Source organism: Hemitrygon akajei, chromosome 2 (genome assembly GCF_048418815.1).
Source record: "Hemitrygon akajei chromosome 2, sHemAka1.3, whole genome shotgun sequence".
NCBI classification, from domain to species: Eukaryota; Metazoa; Chordata; class Chondrichthyes; order Myliobatiformes; family Dasyatidae; genus Hemitrygon; species Hemitrygon akajei.
Window position 1 is genome coordinate 125,963,281 of NC_133125.1, and position 19,358 is coordinate 125,982,638.

A 19,358-nucleotide genomic window follows, 5' to 3' on the forward strand; every position below is an offset into this window, starting at 1 on the left:
ACGGTGGAGAGCATTCTGACCTGCGGCATCACAGCCTGATATAGAGGGTCCAATTGTAGGATCACAAGAGGCTGCAGAGCCAGATTTATCACAGGTACAACCCTCCTCACCATTAAGGACATCTTCAGGCGTGCGTGTCTCAAGAAGGCTGCATCTATATCAAAAGATCCTCACTATATAGCACATACCTTTTTCTTGTTATTACAATCAGGGAGAAGTACAGGAGTCTGATGAGCCACATTCAAAGTTCTAGGAATAGTTTCTTCCCCTCTGCCATCAAATTCCTGAATAGTCCATGAACATTAATTCCTTCTTTGTACTATTTCCTTCTTTTTAAAACTGAGAGTAATTTTATGTCTTGCACTGTACTATGGCAGTGAAGCATCAAATTCATAACTTACATATATCCATAATAATAACACGAAAATACAACTGCAGATGCTGTGGATCAAAGAATACGAACACAACGCTGGAAGAACTCAGCAGGTCAGGCAGCATCCGTGAGAAAAGAGTAGCCAACGTTTGAAGGGTCTCGGCCTGAAACGTTGGTTACTCTTTTCTCACGGATGCTGCCTGACCTGCTGAGTTCTTCCAGCATTGTGTATGTATCCATAATAATAAACCTCATTTGAATTGAACTGAATTGACTTTATTTCTTATGTCCTTCACATACATGAGGAGTAAAAATCTTTACGTACAATTGTATCAGCGTGAATTAATAAGTCTGATGGCCTGGTGGAAGAAGCTGTCCCAGAACCTGTTGGTCCTGGCTTTTATGCTGTGCAATCTTTTCCCGGATGGTAGCAGCTGGAACAGTTTGTGGTTGGGGTGACTCAAGGTCCTTTGGGCCCTTTTTACGCACCTGTCTTTGTAAATGTGCTGAATAGTGGGAGGTTCACATCTACAGATGTGCTGGGCTGTCTGCACCACTCTCTGCAGAGTCCTGTGATTGAGAGAAGTACAGTTCCCGTACCAGGCAGTGACACAGACAGTCAGGATGCTCACAATTGCACACCTGTAGGAAGTCTTCAGGATTTGCGTACTCGTGCCAAACAATTTCAACCACCTAAGGTGAAAGAGGCACTGTTGTGCCTTTTTCATCACACAGCTGGTTTGTACAGACCACATGAGACCCTCAGTGATATGTATACTGAGGAATTTAAAGCTGTTCACCCTCTCGGCCCCAGATCCATTGATGTCGATAGGGGTTAGCCTGTCTCTATTGAGGGCAACAACCAGCTCCTTTGTTTTGTGTCATTGAGGGAGAGGTTGTTTTCTTGACACTACTGGGTCAGGGTAATGACTTTTTCTCGATAGGCTGCCTCATTATTATTTGAGATTAGGCCAATCAATGTAGTGTCATCAGCAAATTTAATTAACAGATTGGAGCTGTGGGTGGCGACACAGTCATGGGTATACAGAGAGTAAAGGAGGGGGCTTGACAAGCATCTGTGTTGAGGGTCAGAGGTGAGGGAGCCCACACTTACCACCTGCCGGTGACCCGAGAGGAAGTCCAGGATCCAGTTGCACAAGGCAGGGTGAAGGCAAAGGTCTCTGAGCTTCTTGTCAAGCCTGGAAGGAATTATGGTGTTGAATGCCGAAATGTAGTCCAAGAACAGTATTCTCACATAGGCATCCTTCTTTTCCTGATGTGTACAGACAATGTGTAGAGCTGTGGCTATTGCGCCGTCTGTCGATCGGTTGTGTCGGTAGGCAAATTGTAGGGGGTCAAGTGTGGGCGGTAGCATGCTGCAGATGTAGTCCTTGACCAGCCTTTCAAAGCAATGCTTATTACTGGGGTGAGTGCGACAGGACTCCAGTCGTTCAGACCTGTCACCTTGGCCTTTTTGGGTACTGGAAAAATGGTGGATAATTTGAAGCAGGAGGGCACTGTACACTGGGAAAGAGAGAGGTTAAAAATGTCTGTAAACACACCCGCCAGTTGGTGCCGCATACATCCTGAGCACCCACCCTGGGATGCCGTCCGGTCCCGCAGCCTTGCGACTGTCCACCCATTGGAAACACCTGCGTACTCCAGTCTCAGAGCTGACTAAGGTGCAGGTCACTTCAGTGGCTCTCCTCGGGGGCTCAGTGTTGGCAACATCGAACCAAGCATAAAAAAGATTTAGCTCATCTGGGAGAGAGGCAGTGATGTTGGCAGCACCATTACACTTAGCTTTGATGTCTGCGATGGTGTGCGGACCATGCCAGAAACTGCGTGTGTTGTTGGTGGAGAGTTGTGTCTGAATTTTGTCTCTGTATTGTTGTTTCACTGCCTTGATGACGTTGCGCAGATCATAGCTGTATTTCTTGAGCTCCTGCTGAACACCGGCAATGTAAGCTCTGTCTCGCGTGATAAGTGCTTTTAACACAGAACTGTTGATCCAGGGTTTTGGGGTTGGATAGACCCTGACTGATTTCTGGGGGACAACATCCTTGATGCACTTCCGGATGAAGCTCATGACAATATCCGTGAACTCGGAGATACCCTCATCACGAAAGACAGTGCAGTTGACATCATCAAAGCAGTCCTGTAGCTTGGAGACTGATTGGTCAGACCAACAGTGGATAGTTTTCACTATGGCTACTTCTTGTTTCACCTTCTGCCTGTACATTGACAGAAGCAAGATGGAGGAGCAATCCGACTTTCCAAGCGGCAGACGGAGGAGCACTTTTTAAGCATTGTGGAAGGGAGAGTAGCAGTGATCAAGTATACTATCTCCCCATGTGCTTATTTGGTTGTGTTGATAAAGCTTCAGAGAGACTTTAGGCAGCAATGATCTATTAAAGTCTCCGGCGATGATGAAGGAAACCTCTGGGTGTACAGTCCCCAGGGTGCTGACGGTCTTGTACAGTTCCTTGAGAGCCAGGTCAGTATCAGCCTGTGGCGGAATGTACACCGCTGTGATAATAACAGCCGTGAACTCCCCAGACAGCCAGAAAGGACTACACAGCAGCACAATCTACTCCAGATCAGGGGAACAAAAGGATTTGAGGGCATGCACATTCCGGGGCTCGCACCAAGCATTATTGACCATGAAGCGTGCCCCGCCTCTTTTACTCTTCCCAGAGGGGTTTTCAGACATGTCCACCCGGAACAGGGAGAACCCAGAGGGCTCAATGGCATGATCCGGTATCTCCTCCATCAGCCAGGTCTCCACAAAGCACAAAACATTACATTCCTTTGTTCCTGCTGGTGGGAGATTCTTGCTCTCAGTTCACCCAGCTTATTGCTCAGGGACTGAACATTAGCCAGGAGTATGCTAGTGAGTGGCAGCCAATTAGCCTGCCATCTCAACCTCACCAGGACACCAGCCCTTGTCCCTCACCTCCACCACAGTTTATGACCCCAACCTACACCTCCTCCCTCATTACCATTCAGGGTCCCAAATAGTCCTTCCAGGCGAAGCGACACTTCACCTGTGAGTCCGTTGGGGTCATATACTGTGTTGGTGCTCCCGGTGTGGCCCCTTGTAGATTGGGATTGACCGTAGATCGCAAGTCTGCTTCGCCAAGCATCTACGCTCTGTCCGCCAGAACAAGCGGTATCTCCTAGTGGCCACCCATTTTAATTCCCCTTTTTCTCGTTCTTCCATGGCCTTCTGTGTTTTTCACCATTCAACTTTCTAGCTCTTTGCTTCATCCCTCCCCCTCCAAGTTTCACCTATCTCCAGGAGTTACCTCATAAATTTTTGCAGCTATGTTGGAAATTCCCTGTATACAACTTTAAATTAATTAATATTTTGACCCTGAATGATAATAACTGTATATCTGATGTCTATTTTTGAGTAGGATGATACAGGGGCTAATGAAGTAAATTTCAATGATTCCATCATTCCAGCTAACTGAGTGTGCAAGAGTGCTCCCTCCTCTGGACATCTGCATAATAGCAGTTGTATTATTCAAATCGGAAAGTTGACCATAGAAGGAATTTGGGAATTGCTACTAAATACATTGCACCATCAAAACCATCAAAGACTTAAATCTGACCTGTAAGTTACTATGCTAATAAATTGCTTCCAGTTTGATGTTTTGCATTGCTTCTGATCTGAAAATATTGAAAGCTAATGTGTAAGTAATAAACCAGAAAAGATGGACACTAATTTAGAAAACTATTTTCAGATATATTATTTGCTATAATTTGTACTTCTTGGACAAAATGGCACATGGAAACTTAGAAATTAGTCTATCAGCCTGAATGGTCAAGTGGGCTCCTTGTCAAGTAAAAAGCAAATTTCACAATGAATAATGTGCATTTCCTTTTAAATTATTCTTTTTCACCTACTCTGCAGTTTCATTTGTTATTTTAATACGGATTCAATTGGTCTTTTAATGCTGCATTATCTCTCGAATTCAAGATCCACCTTCTATCTGATGTTCTACATAATTCATAGAATATGAAACCTCGATGACAGCAAGAAGAAATTCCTAAGCATGTGACCTTCACATACTGTATTTTTGTCCTGGGGCATGAAAAAAAATTACTTATTAAAAGAAGTATTTTAAATGCTGCTTGAAACTTGAAAGATTTATGTGTACAGGATGCAGGGTGAATTTCAGCTTTAGGGCCACATTGGAAGGAATATTACAGCGTTAAATTTCGTTTGAACCTTTTGTCCTTGATGCATGTGTTTCCTTTTTTTAAAATAACTTGATCAGACACCTTTGACTGCATAGAATCCAGTTGAGCAAGTCTAGGGACTACTTTGGTTAAAAAGACTGTTTTGCTGCTGGGATGATGAGCGAGACTAAAGCAGACTAATTCTAACATTTTGCACAAAGTTAAGCGACTTTTTGGGAAATCCTTTTTACAAAGTGTGATTTGGGAATCAGCACATCGTCCGTGACTTTCCTTTCGGATCCTCCAGGCAGTTGTGGCAGAACAACAGAAGGTCCACAGAACAGCAGCAAGATCCAGCAGTATACAATACAAGTTCTGATATCCTCACTGATGCATCTGTGGCCTGTAGTGCTGTGTGCTACTGATGCAGAAGCAAGCTTTTGCAAGACAAGTTAGGCCTGCTCCATTTTTAAAGAGGGCTTGCCTATGCAGGCCCCAGCCTGTGAATCCAAAACTGGGAACCACATTCAGCTAGGTTTCCTTTAACTTAAAAACAAACTCACCTATTGCTGTGTCTCTCACTTTGACAACTCCTCTGCTGCACAAGCCACAGACATCTTCATGCCTGAAGCTGGCCTACCACCTCCCCTCACCCACAAGCATCTCTCCCCCATGCTTTATTGTTTAATTCCCCTCAGTCCAAGTTCGTATAGCCAGACCTGTGATCCATGTGCTTTGGTGGAACAAGTGAAGGGCTTTGAGCAAGTTAACCCATGAAATTCTTCAAACATTTGTCACAAAGCCACGGGATTTCTATTTTGTACCTTTGGGATATAAAAACACCTCAATATAAGGTCACACACACAAGAAGGAACTCAGCATGCCAGGCAGCAGCTATGAAAAAGAGTAAACAGTAAATGTTTTGGGTGGAGGCCCTTCATCAGGACAATATAAAGTAAATTTTATTGCAGGTGATGCATTACAATTTGTTTGAAACGATAAAAATTGCTGGTCTTTCATGCACTACCAGTTTAATGTCACTTTCCAGCACTGAAAAATTCCTAGAAGTAAATACTTCCGTGAAAAAAAATAAATTTATTATGATTTATGCATCTTTATGCCTATTAGTGAATAAATCATTCAACGAGCTGGCAAAACAAATGTTGCATGTTCTTTCTGTTCCTTAAGATATTATGATTATCATAGTTACCAATCCTCCAAGAGGACCACAACCTTGACATTGGGTTTGGAGGCTTGTGTGCATCAAGGACCTGGAGAGCTATGCTGGCTGGAGTCAGGGATTTATGCTTTGGCTCTTGGGAGGGTCACCCCATGCCAAACAGGTCAAAGGGGAGAGGCCAGACTAACAGTGGTCCACCAGTCTTCCAGGTTCCGGGGTTCAGCTCAGGACTAGTAACACTGACTGGTAAAACAAAACTGTTACGGAAACAGCAATGAAGAATCCTTCAACATCTTTGTGCGACAGTATTCCTGGGTCTCTACTCAGCACATGCATGACAGACATTACTGACAACCAAGAGGAAGCTACCAACACGATGAAGGAAGCCCTGAACACCACCTGAGATGGAGGACCTTCACTGCTGCCCTAAACGCCAGTGGCCCAGTGACTAATAAGTTGCCAGAACGGAAAAAAAATCTCATCTGAGTAACACTGGATTAGGAACTATCAGACTGTTGTAAAATCCGCTCTGATTTCAGCAACAGTCTTCAGAAAAGGATATCTATGGCCCTTATTTCCCCTGGCCTATTTGTGATTCTAGAGTGTAGACCATTCATTGTGATTATCCATAACACTTCTCTGAAATGTCTTCACAGGCCATTCATATTTCAAAAGCTCCCATGTTGTCCACTGATGGACTTCATCACTGGATTCCGATTCATTAAACTGTTTTCAGTCAGGTTCATCTTGAGAAGTTCTCCCCACATGCTGTTATGGGAGGGCCATCACAAGGATGCTGCCTGGATTAAAGAGTATTAGTTATAGGGAGAGGTTGGATTGACTTAATTTGTTCACTCTGGCGCATCAAAGGCTGAAGGGAGAGCTGACAGAAATTTGTAGAATGGCACAGATATAACAGCTAGTTGGAATCGCCTTCCCAAAGTAGAAATGTCAAATACTAGAGGGCACAGGTCTAAGGCGAGAAGGGGAACTTTAAGGGAGATGTGGGGCAAGTTTTTACACAGAGAGGGGTAGGTACTGCTATCAGGTGTACAGACGGAAGCAGACATGATAGTGGCATTTGAAGCATTTAGACAGACACATGAACATGAAATAAGGATATGGTTCATGTGCAGGCAAATAGGATTAGTTTCAGCTGGTGTCATACTTGGCACAGACATTTTGGGCCAAGGGCCTGTTCCTGTGCTGTACTGTTCTATGAAACAGTCAATCAGTGGCCTAACATAGCTGTACTCATAGAATCGTGTCATACTGCCAACAGTGTCTCCATTATAATATCCATCACAGAAACTCTGTATAGCCTGGCCGTTAGCAGGAAAAGCCCATCAGAGGATGTGGCACATGGATCACAGGTGTGAAGGATGTTGCAGCTCTTCAAAGAATCTTCCACACATGCTAAAAAAACAAATCCATTGCACACTAGACAGTAGGAAGCAATCTTACAACCAGCGGGTAAGATTGAAGTTCAAAAAGATGGTGGACAATTGGACAATTAACAGGAGGAGAAACTCAACAATATTTGCAACTTGAACAATGGTGGAATGCAGCAAGTAAGTGTCAAAAGCAAGGCAAAAACAGTCACAAACACTGTCAGCCAGAAAAGCCAAGTATTAATCCTCCTTTTCTTCCTCCTAAGAAACCTACCAGGAATATTCCTTTCAATTATCAGGCTCCTAAACCAGTGTGGATAACTTCACTCACCTCAACACTGAACTGATTCCACAACCTATGAGCTCACTTTCAAAAACGTTACCACTCATGTTCTCAGTGTTATTTATTGCGCTGTTTGGCTATTTCTCAGTCTTTATGTGTAGTTTTTCATTGATTCTATTGTATTTCTTTGTTCCTGTGATTGCCTGCAAGAAAATGAGTCTCAGAATAGTAATTGGTGACATATACATACTTCGATAATTTACTTTGAGCTTTGAACTTTGAATTCGATTAATTGCATGTAATATCACAAGTTAGTAAAGATCATAGGATACAACACAGTCGCTGGGATCTTCAGTATTACAGCCCCAACTGTAATACTGATGCTTAGTGCTCTAAAACTAGCCACAACACTAGCCAATATTTTCTAATTCCACACAAATGACATCAAGCTGACAGAGCAGAAAATTGCCGTGGTATTGCAGGACAATTTTGATCCAACTAATTACAGTCCAAAGAGATGACTTTCAATCATATCTGCAAAGTGATGGAAAATCATCTCAAAAGTGCTATGAAGCAGTACTAATTCACCAGTAACCTGCTCACTGTTAGTTAGTCTGGGTTTCTCAAGGCTCCCTCAATTCAAGGTCTCATCACAATTTGATCCAAAGAGGAACTAAAGTGCTGAATTCTAGGGATAGCACGCGGCCAAGTGAGGAGGTAGGTTGCTCTGGATGGAACTGTAATCAATGGGTATAAAGGAGAAAACAAGCTGAGTCACATCTTACACAACAAAGATAACAGTGGTCATTGGAAGTTAGTCATCTCATCCGCAAGGTATAATTTCTGAATTCTGCAGGGCAAAGTGCAAGGCCACATCATCAGTCACTTCCGTTCCATCATAAGACTGGAGGTGAGGATGACTGCATTTCAGTTTAATTGAAAGCTCCTTAGAAATGCTGAAGTAATAAGAGGTAGAAAACTTTTAAGTTACATTTTTTTTTACCAGTTTGCTGTAATTCCAACTTTAATTTCATCTGCAAGTGTTGCAGTAGAATTTTCAGCCCACAGTCCAAAATATGATGTGTTCTGAGAAACGAAATGAATTTGAAATAAACTTCTAGGGCAATATAGGTGTGAACATTTTATGATACAAAAATGCTCATCTTTCACAGTTCTTTAGGGATAAGTTTTTCTTTGAGAAATAATGCAAAGTACATACTAATAGATCTAATAGGTTGGGGGGTTGATGGTGCTTCTACTGGTGCTAGTGGAGAGGGAGGGAGGGTGGATGCTTTTGCTGCTGCTTGTGTGAAGGGAAGGGAGAGGGGGACTTCGGGAGCTTCGATGTTCCTATCATTCATTCCATGGGGTTATCGTTTTGTGGATGTCTGTGAAGAGTGAGAATTTCAGGTTGTATATGGTATACATCCTCGGATATAAAAAATCTTTGAACCTCTGTACCTTTAATTCCACTCTATACACACGGTGCAAGAGATGAGCACAATTGGTGGCCAATCCAATTTCCCCAGTTTTAAACTAATAGCCAGTGTAAAATGCTTTCCATTGTATCTGATCAACCTGTCAATCTTCCAACCCTATTGCTTTCTGTGATTACATACAGTATGTCTAAAGTTTTCTAAAGATACCTTATAAGGTAATCTGACAATCCATTGATTCTTTTTATCAATTTAATAACTTTTTTAAAAAGATTATCAAATTTTGAACAATAAAAGCTACACAATAGCTGACTTAATCAAATTCATATATTTCTAAGTTTATCCTAATGTATAAATGTATAATGTATAAATGTATAATTCTACTTTAGAAGATTGAGGGGGGATCTTATTGAAACGTATAAAATTCTAAAGGGATTGGACAGGCTAGATGCAGGAAGATTGTTTCCGATGTTGGGGAAGTCCAGAATGAGGGGTCACAGTTTAAGGATAAAGGGGAAGCCTTTTAGGACCGAGATGAGGAAAAACTTCTTCACACAGAGAGTGGTGAATCTGTGGAATTCTCTGCCACAGGAAACAGTTGAGGCCGGTTCATTGGCTATATTTAAGAGGAAGTTAGATATGGCCCTTGTGGCTAAAGGGATCAGGGGGTATGGAGAGAAAGCAGGTACAGGGTTCTGAGTTGGATGATCAGCCATGATCATACTGAATGGCGGTGCAGGCTCGAAGGGCCGAATGGCCTACTCCTGCACCTATTTTCTATGTTTCTATGTTAAATACAAAGCAAGGGAAGATACTCCTACGTGCCAGTATTAAGTTAGGTGGAAGTGATGCAGAAATCCATGGTAGTTATACTACATTATATTGGATTAAACAGTGAATCCCTTAGTTAGTCCTTTAACTGGTGATTTTGCACAGTTGGCCTATAGTTATCGATGGATGAAAATATCCTCAGGGTTCTCTTTCTTCAGTGTTGTAGATTTAAGAAAAAACTCATTTATACAAAGAAGTTCCAACATTCATGACAAAAGTGTTAACTATTTATGTCCGGTTCAATGTTACTATGTCTGCGTATGGCGGTCACTCTCTGGTCCTGAAGGAAGTTCCCTGTGTTAAAATGGTCTCTCTCTCCCTTCAATATTTTTGTACATGAGGGGGTATGTTTGATGGTTTTCTTTTAACAGATCCCATGTTTTTACTTTGTTTTGCAGCTGTCTGTGGGAAAGATGAATCTCAGGGCTGTATACTGCTCAAAGCTATCTGTGAAACGCTGTCTGTGACTGGATGTTCTTATATCCAGGACCTCAAGCTGATGCACTGAAGATTGGTTCAGCCTCCATAATGATCGATGTGAAAGGCCACACAGTGTAAGCACTTGTCAACAATGCACACTGACTGGATGGAAAATGTTTGGAGCTTTCACTTAAGAATGCATGTAAAATTTAAAAAATGATGTGGTGTCATGTTGATATAATGTAAACCAGAACAATCTGCATTGGACTGTAGGTGACAACATACTAATCTAACATATTTTACATTCTTAATTTTAAGAATGTATATTTTTACAGTAAGATTGAGGGACCCTATCCCTGTATAAAGCATCTTTGTGAGATCAGTTTGCAACTGATGGTAGTCCATGCTTTACTGCCATCTCACAATGAAGCTTCTTAAGGGCCTTCTGGGAAACTGTCACCCAAAAGACAATCATGACAAATAGTATTTACCAGTTCACTGTGGAGCCTGGCAAGGTACCGACTAGAATCAGATACCAATGAAAACATCTGCAATTTAGTAGTCTCAGCTTCTGTTTATTATTTGTCCAACTAGACTGCAATGATCAATGAAAGGAAAGCTGAAAAAATATGAGGGTCCTTTGGCCACAAAGTGTTTCAAATACTGGATTTTTTTCTACTCTTAATCCACACACATAGTCTTTACTACTCATGCACTCTTTTATTCAATATATCACATGTAGGCTGATCTAGGTTGTCACATAATCCATATTGTAAAAAGCATCTCTTCCTATTGATGAATCACAAAATGGATAGACCAGCCATCTAAATGCCATGGCTACATAGACTGAGTTTTCTATGACAAATGGTTCACTCCCAGCATTCCAAAGGACGTCCCAAATCTGTAATGGGCAGCAAGAGTTTTATGGAATTCCCACAATGAGTGCAGCACATGGAAAAAAAATGGGTCTCTGTCAAAGTCCTTGTGAAACTGGTTGTGAGCCACCTTATTAACCTCTGCAATCCCTCTGGTGAAGCTGCGATCACAATGCTGTTGGGTAGGGAGATCCCAGATTACATGCACCAACAATGAAGAAATGACTAAATACTTCCAGTTTAGGAGGATGCTTGCCTTGGGGGTGGTGGGTCTTTTGCTAACTGCCTTTTGGGGATAACACAAAATAGGCCATGTAAACAACTGCAATGTATTTTGTGCAAGGTATTTTCCAAGTTTAACCTTGGGAAGAGATCCACAGGCAGATAGCAGGAAAGATTAAAGAATATGCTCAAAATTTCCTTGAAGAAATGCAATTTCTCACTGACTTCTGGCTCTTACCTGCTTAAGGTTGAAAATGGATTTGGGATAGTATTGAGAACCCTGAGGATATAAATCTAGACACATAAGTTCTGCTCAGAAGGAAGGAATTATCTCACAAACCAACCACCTGCTTCCCCACACTCCCCTCACCAATGTATGAATACCTGTGGTTTCTACTTTGGATTCATTAGATATCCCATAACGTTCAAAACCTGACTGAGGGTAAACCATTCACAGCCTTGAGGCACTCTCTAAAGCAGTGGTTCCCAACTTGGGAATACTGGACACCCTTGCTTAATGACATTGGTCCATAGCATAAAAAAGGTTGCGAACCCCTGGTCTAAAGGGAAGAAGTCAGTGTTAGCATTTGTGCACGTGAATGTTGAAGGGAGTGATTCATGAGATTTAGAAATCAGGTGTTAATTAAATTATTCACATTCTCCAGAATGGAGATAAGTTTCTTGAGTCCTGTTGAGGTTGCAGTTCCATGCAAACACAGAATACTCCACTAAACTCCTCAAATGTCTTACAGATTGTGAAAAGTCACTAGGAATCCACTAAGTACATTGCTCAGCAAAGAATCCCCACTCTCTGACATACTCTTGCATTCACAGTATATATATGGATGATCCAGACTGGGTTCTGGCCAATGGTGACTCCACATGCATGCAGGAGGGCTCAGAAAATGTAACACCTTTGAATGATACAGGGAGATGCATGGACTATCTCTTGTTGGACTTCTTCAATGAGTGTCACCTGGTGCGGCACATGTGCTACTTGCCACCTATCAACCCCATCAGAATGTTATCCAGATCTTACTGACTACAAAACTTGGCTGTTTCCTTTGCTGACTAACAGAAAAATGAATCGACCACTGGGCAATTATTAACAAATATCTCCAATTCTGATAATGTGATGAAAGGAAGGTCATGTAGATCATGGGGCTGGGAGCACTACTGTAGTGAAGCCCTATGACTGAGATGATTACCATTCATTAACCATGATCATTCTCTTTTGTGCAAAGTATGGCTCAGCCAGTGCCATGCTTTCCCTTTGATTTTGGTATTATTGAGTCTCTTCGATGATATATTTGGTCAAATACTGCTTACCAGATTTCCGTTACTGATGTGCAGAAAATTTTAGGAAGATTGAAACCATTCTCTTTGAACCCACCAGCCCTTAGTAGCTAACCCCATCTCTTCTCCTAACAACCATCTGAAAATGAACCAGACTTTCTTCGGCCTTGATTCACACTTTGTGCGAAGGTGACTTTCAGACCACTTTTCTGTACTGGCTCAGACCTCCAAATGTCATCCCTACTGTTGTGGTGATTAATGGGTTAACCCTATGCCACTTGGTTAGCCGCTCCCACATGGGAGGAGTTCACATACTGTACAAGCAGCATTATCAATAAAGGTCAGTTGAATAGCCTGCATGCGGGTGTGTGCTCAGCACTCTCCCTTACTATCTAACTCAAAACCTACCTCAGCTCATTCACCGCTGAAGCCCTCATCCACATTGTTCTACCTCTGGAAATAGCAGTTCCAATGCACTCTATGCTGGCCTCCCTTGTTGCACGTTCTGTAAACTTCTCAACTGCCCTCATCCTAACTCATAACACTCAGTTCTCCCATTACTCCTGCACTTCATTGTATACATCTCCCTCAGTTAGGCATTAGTGATTTTAAAATTCTCGTTATTGTCTTCAAATATTTTCAGAGTCCCACTTCACCCTATCTCTGCAACCTCCTCTAGTTCTTTAACTCTTCGAAGTACTTGTACTAGACAAATCCTGATACTTGGAAGATTTCTGCATTCAGTTCCTCCATCACTGGTCCAGAGTCTGGAAGTCCTTCCTTAAATCTTTCCAGTTCTTTACCACAATTTTCCTGTTGTTGACCAAATAATGAACAATCTGCTCAAATAACAGTATTTATGATAATTTTTTATTTGATAATGTTCCAGTGAAATGCTTTGCTTTGAAAATTGAAGTTGTTGTTTCTGCATTTCCTTCCTCTCACAACTAACACAGTAAATGTTGGAAAAGTCATTCAAATCTCACCTCATGTAATTAATCACAAAACAGAACATTTGAATCCACTTGTGGACACACTAATAGTGCAACAGAAGCAAGCAGAGGAATTACACGGTTACCCAAATGCAATAACTCTTTTTGATACTAATGATTTAAAATCAACTATTTTTTACATTTGCTCTTTGTTGCCCAAGAACAGGAACTATTTTAAAGTCTGCAGATTTTTGTGATATCCAGTGAATGTACATGTGTTGTATTCCAGCCCAAGTTTTTTAAAGATATAAATATATTTAGCAGAGTTTCTGACTGGAATAAATAACCAGTCCTCCATTGGGTCTAAATGTGGAATTATTCAAAATACTGAATCCTGATCTAAAGATGCCTTTGAATGCAAATGCATCTTCTGATGAACTAGGCAAAGTAAAAGGAAATTATTTCATTGTGATAAGGAAAACGCCCAAATGCAAAATCTGATGGGCATAATTCAAGCAAAAATTTTTAAAAGTTTAAAACAACAATTGATTTGGATATTTATTATTTTTTTCTTAGCAATACAGTGCAGATAGGCCCATCGAACCCTTTGAGCCACGATGCTCCAGCTAACCCACAACCCCAATTAACCCTAACTTAATCAGCGATAATTTACAATGACCACTTAACCTACCCGATCTGTCTTTGGACAGCGGGAAGAAACTCAAGCACCCTGTGTAAACTCACACATTCCACAGGGACGGAGTACAGAACGGCACCGGAATTGAACTCTGGAACGCCCTGAAGTGTAACAGCATCGTGCTAACCGCTATGCCATGATGTATGTCATGCAAGTAATGTAAATAAAGAGAGCACAGTATTCCTACACTAATGCTGCGAATAAAATCAATCAATAAAAGGTTTTACATTACTGACAGCCTGCTAACTCAGGGAGCGAAGTGTGATAGTTGTAGCTCCCAGTCAGAGGATTGTTTGTCACTTGAATCCGCATAGAGTAGGCTTGACTTGGTGACAGGTGACAGCAATCAGAAAGCACATACAGCAGATGTTAGAAACATGAAATCGAAATAGAAAACGTTGGAAGCGTTCAGCCAGCCAGCCAGCGCCAGAAGTGGATCTCAATGCAAAATTCCAAAAGTTAAATTCTTTAAATTTTATTCTCACACTTTATTGAACAATATTTACAGCATTGTCTATAGTCATATCAACAATTATTTGTTTTCAACAACAAAGCAATTCCAAAACGAGCTATAGATCAGAGGATTGCAGTTAATCATTCCTTCCATTAAATAAGATGATATTTGATAGTACAATTACAAATGTCTCTACAAGAGAGCCTCATTTATGACAGATGAAAACACATGGCTATGATTAGCCTTGAGTGAAGTTATTTATCTCCTCTCCTCTTTCCCACGTTGTTTAAGCTATTAATGTATTTTAACAATCTAACTTAATGTATGGATTTCTTTTACTATAAAGCTTTCTTAAATATACTAGAATTTATGTTAATAATTCCTCTACCATTGTTACATTTTGAACTAGATATGCTGCCCTTAATATCCTTGTTATTTATAATATTAGGCTTCTTGAGAACAATATTTCCCCAATTAAGATAAACTCTGAGAGAACTGTTAAGGTATATTTTGGTCTTAAGGTGTATAGCAAAATATTAACTTCATCAACCAACCTATGGACCTGAATGTGGGTTGTAGGTTAAAGTTAAAATACAGCTCTGGACAATAGTTTCCTAGATCTGCAGTTAATTGAAAATAACAGACAATGTTGATTAATGTTTATTTTGGGTGTCTGGAGTACAGTTGTGAAGAAGAATGTGCGAAAGTTATATGTAATTCAAAGGAAGCATGTTAGATGCATTGTAAATATATAATTGTCCTTTGATCTTTAGCATATAAAATGTCCTGCAATTTTGGGTTAAACAGGCCTCTTCCGTCAGAGAGTGTTTCATTTTTGTCAAATAGAAGACTACTTCATATCTACCAGCTGCATCTCTCTAGTGACTTTGTTCATACTACAAGAAGCAATATCACTAAATTTGTTTCCTTAAAGGTGCAGTATATGATATAATAGTAATGCCACTTTTCAGAAACAATATTAATCAGTGTTGTTTAACAGTATACAAATCCTGACTGATGGAAATTAGATTTGGCAAATTGTTAACAGTAAAGACTGAAATCCTGGGGAAAAAAGTGGAGCTAACAACTGATAAATATTTTTCACAAACCCCTAATTAAAATAACAGTTCCAGTTTGTAGAAAGTAACTCTATTCATTTAGTAAGTGCAATTAATGCTCAATTATATGAAAAATAGCTTGCCATGCTTATTAATAATTTAATTATGCCTCTGATTACTTAATCCATAAAAAAGAAATGTGACTTCTGTCAGAATCCACAGAACATAATTTAAATTATGATTGTTTCTTCATCACCAGTTAGTTAGGGTTCCAGCCAGCTTTTATTTAGTTCTCATCACCTTTCTCTGGGAAGATGTTGAATCATGCTGGAGTGCAGTTTGTTGGTACTAACAAGCCTCCAGTATGTTGCCTGAGGGGACTTCTTGAATGTGCGAACCTCAATAGTAGTGCTCACAAGATATTTGAGTACAAAGAACAACACAGTTGAGTTTGAACATGTCCCCAACAAACTTGCACACTCTACAGTAAGAAGCCTTTGAATGTAATCACAAGTGGGAATGTGCCCTATAACTCACAGCAACCTAGGCGCATTGAAGCCAGCTGTATTATTAGTTAATAAAAGAGCAGAAATTGAACAGAGAAAAGGAGGATTTACTTTATATCTTTCACACTCCTTTCAGAACATTGTAAGTTTCTTAGGAGCTAAGGAAGTGTTTATAAAGTAGAGTCTGTGAAGTTACGTAAGAAACAAGGCAGTTAGTTTGTACAACAATAATATAATAACGTCCAGGTACTTTATTAGGGAATGTTATCTGAGAGATAAATATGGGCTAGGGAAAATCACGCTGTCCGGAATTGAAATCACACAATGGGATCTTTTATATCCACCTGAGAAAGGAGAGGCGGTCTCAAATTAACACCAGCTTTTAACTCGCATCTCCAACATAGCTGCGCTCTCCAATAGTGCAGTGAAGTGTCAGTTTTGATTTTTAAGTTCAAGTCTCTGGGGAGAACCTTAATGCAAAACCTATAAAAATGCTTCTAACTAAACCACAGCTGACCTCAACCTGTTGTATCTGTTCTACGTGGTTCTGTGCTGCCGTGCAGTGCAATTGCCCATTAAGCCCTACAAGGAAAGGATTACTCCAATATTTTTTGCTATTACTTTTAATGTAAAGACTATAGAAATTACATTTGTATCTATTTTCCTATACTGAGCATAGCAAGTAACATGGCAGTAACAGCTGTCGACTAAATACATCACTCAATTCCTAATAGCACTGTAGCCTGTAAAGTCAAGATTTTTTTTTAATGTTCGAAGTAAATTTATTATCAAAGTACATATATGTCATGATATACAACCCTCAGATTCATTTTTTGTGGCCATACTTATCAAATCTATAGATTAATAACTATAGCAGAATCAATGAAAGACCACTCAACTGAGGCATTCTACCAGAGTCTGCAGCCCACAGAATGCTGCCAATGGTAACCGGTGTCAACCTGACCTTTACATGAAATGAGGTTAAACAGTGGCTCACATTGAAGGATATAGGGAGTCGGAGGAGGAACCAGGTAAGTAACAAGTAGTAGGGGTGCTGCCTTCCCATTCCAGTGATCAATATTCAGTCCTGACTCCTGGTACTGTCCTCAGTGTGGAGTTTGTGTGCACTTTATGTAACTGTGTGGGTTTCCGGTGGGCTGCTCACTTTTCTTTCACATCCCAAAACATGTGACTCGCTCAGTTAACTGGCCACTGTAAATTTCCCTTGGCATGTTCAAGTGTGGTTGAATCTGAGGGAACTTGATGGGGATACAGGACAAATAAAACGGGATCAGTATTTTACTTACTATTATTTATTGTGCTACACCGTGGACTAAATCCTTCCGGCAGTTTGAACCTAGCAACCCCCGATTTAATCCTAGCTGAATCATGGGATAATTTTGGACTGTGGGAGGAAACCAGAGCACGCGGAGGAAACCCACACAGTCACGGGGAGAACATCTTTCTCCTTACAGAAAGCGGCGGGAAATGAACCCGAGTTGCCGTACCGTAAAGTGCCGTGCTAACTGTTACGCCATCATGCTAGTCAGTGTAAGTCAGTGGCTGAAAAGGAGGACATGTGGTAATTGTGAAATATATTAGAAGTAGATCAGTCTAAAGGAAAAACGAAAGAGGATGTAAGTAGTATTGCATGAGCAACTGGACGAAATGTGTTGGAGGTTAGGTGAAAAGTATTCTGAAGAAAGGGGGGGAAATGGAATGGAAAATATAGACAATAAGAACTTAAAGGTGGCACATTAGTGTGGCTGTCGGTGTAACGTATTTACAGTGCCAGCAACCTGGGTTCAATTCCCATCACTGCCTGTAAGAAGTTAGTACATTCTTCCCTTGACTGCATAGGTAGGTGCTCCTGTTTCCTCCAAGGTGTGCCAAAAATGTAGGGGGTAGTAGATTATTCAGTCACATGGGTGTAAACGGAAGGCACAGTCTCATTGGTTTGAAAGGCTTTGTTTCCATGCTCTATGTCTCTAAAAACAAAGAGGAAGGAGCAGGAGACGGTCCTTTGCCCACTTGAGCCTGCACCACCACTCAGTACTATCACTACTGATCCAGTATTGACCTCATCTCCCTTATTCCTCCCTGTCCTGTGAGGAGGGAATGAGATGACATCTTGGTATCTGATGTTGGGGGGGAGGTGTGGGGTGTGGGTCTGGAGTACTGTACCCAGTGGGTAATGGGTTGGGGTTTATGGCCCAAGCATGCAAGGTGAAAGTGGGGTGGGTGCAGGCAATTGTGGTCAAGACCATTGCTGGCATAAACTCTGTGTGCCAAACGGCCCACTATCGACATTCTTTGATCGAAATGTTATACTTGGCTGACATCAGGTCCTTCATATGCTGAGTTCTGTTAGCTATGGATAAGCAAAGATCAATGCCATGTTTATTTGTTCCTAACTGCACCTGTCTCTGGTTTCAACTGCACCAACTCCTCATTTGTTCCCTCATCACTACCACCACCCTGCTTCCTTCAGTCCAAATAACTCCATCCAATCTTCTTCCTTGACATATACCACTGTGGTCTAACTTCCCTTTATGTGGGTGACCCTTTCCAGAATGACTCTAGTCTATATCCCTACCTGAATCCAAAGTGTGACTCTTTATTACTAATTATTTCCACTCAACACCATTGTTAAGGGGCATTGTATTAGTCACTCTGCAATAGTTCAATAGTTCCAATTAATATGAGAGCCCATTGGAAAGTTTCCCCATAACTACTTTTTTTGCTGACTTCCATCCTTTCTAAAACCCATTTTCTTCTACCTCTCTTTGTCGTTGCCCATCTCGTGAACACTCTTCCTCTCTCCCTGTCTCCTCTCACATTTCATTTTGTTTTAGGAAAGTTAGAAAACACAGGCAGCTGTTAGGCTACTTTTACAAGTAATCATGCACCTTAAAGTACAAAACTTGTATAATTACACTGCCGTCTTACTTTTAGTCCCTCCGCTTGAATAATTTAGTTTTAATCAACTTTCACAAATGTTGCCCATTTTATGGCCGTGTTGAGCTTTGGTGTGAACAGGCAATACACTCGAAGTTGCACACACAACAAAGGGTTAACAATTCATGGCTGGCCACTGGAAATGTCTTCTGTGTTTATATTAAAATTTGTATTTGGCTTGTATTCTAAAGAATTTTCTTTATATTCAGATAATATTCGCTTTGATACTTTCAAGTATAGAAAACATCAACTTAACTA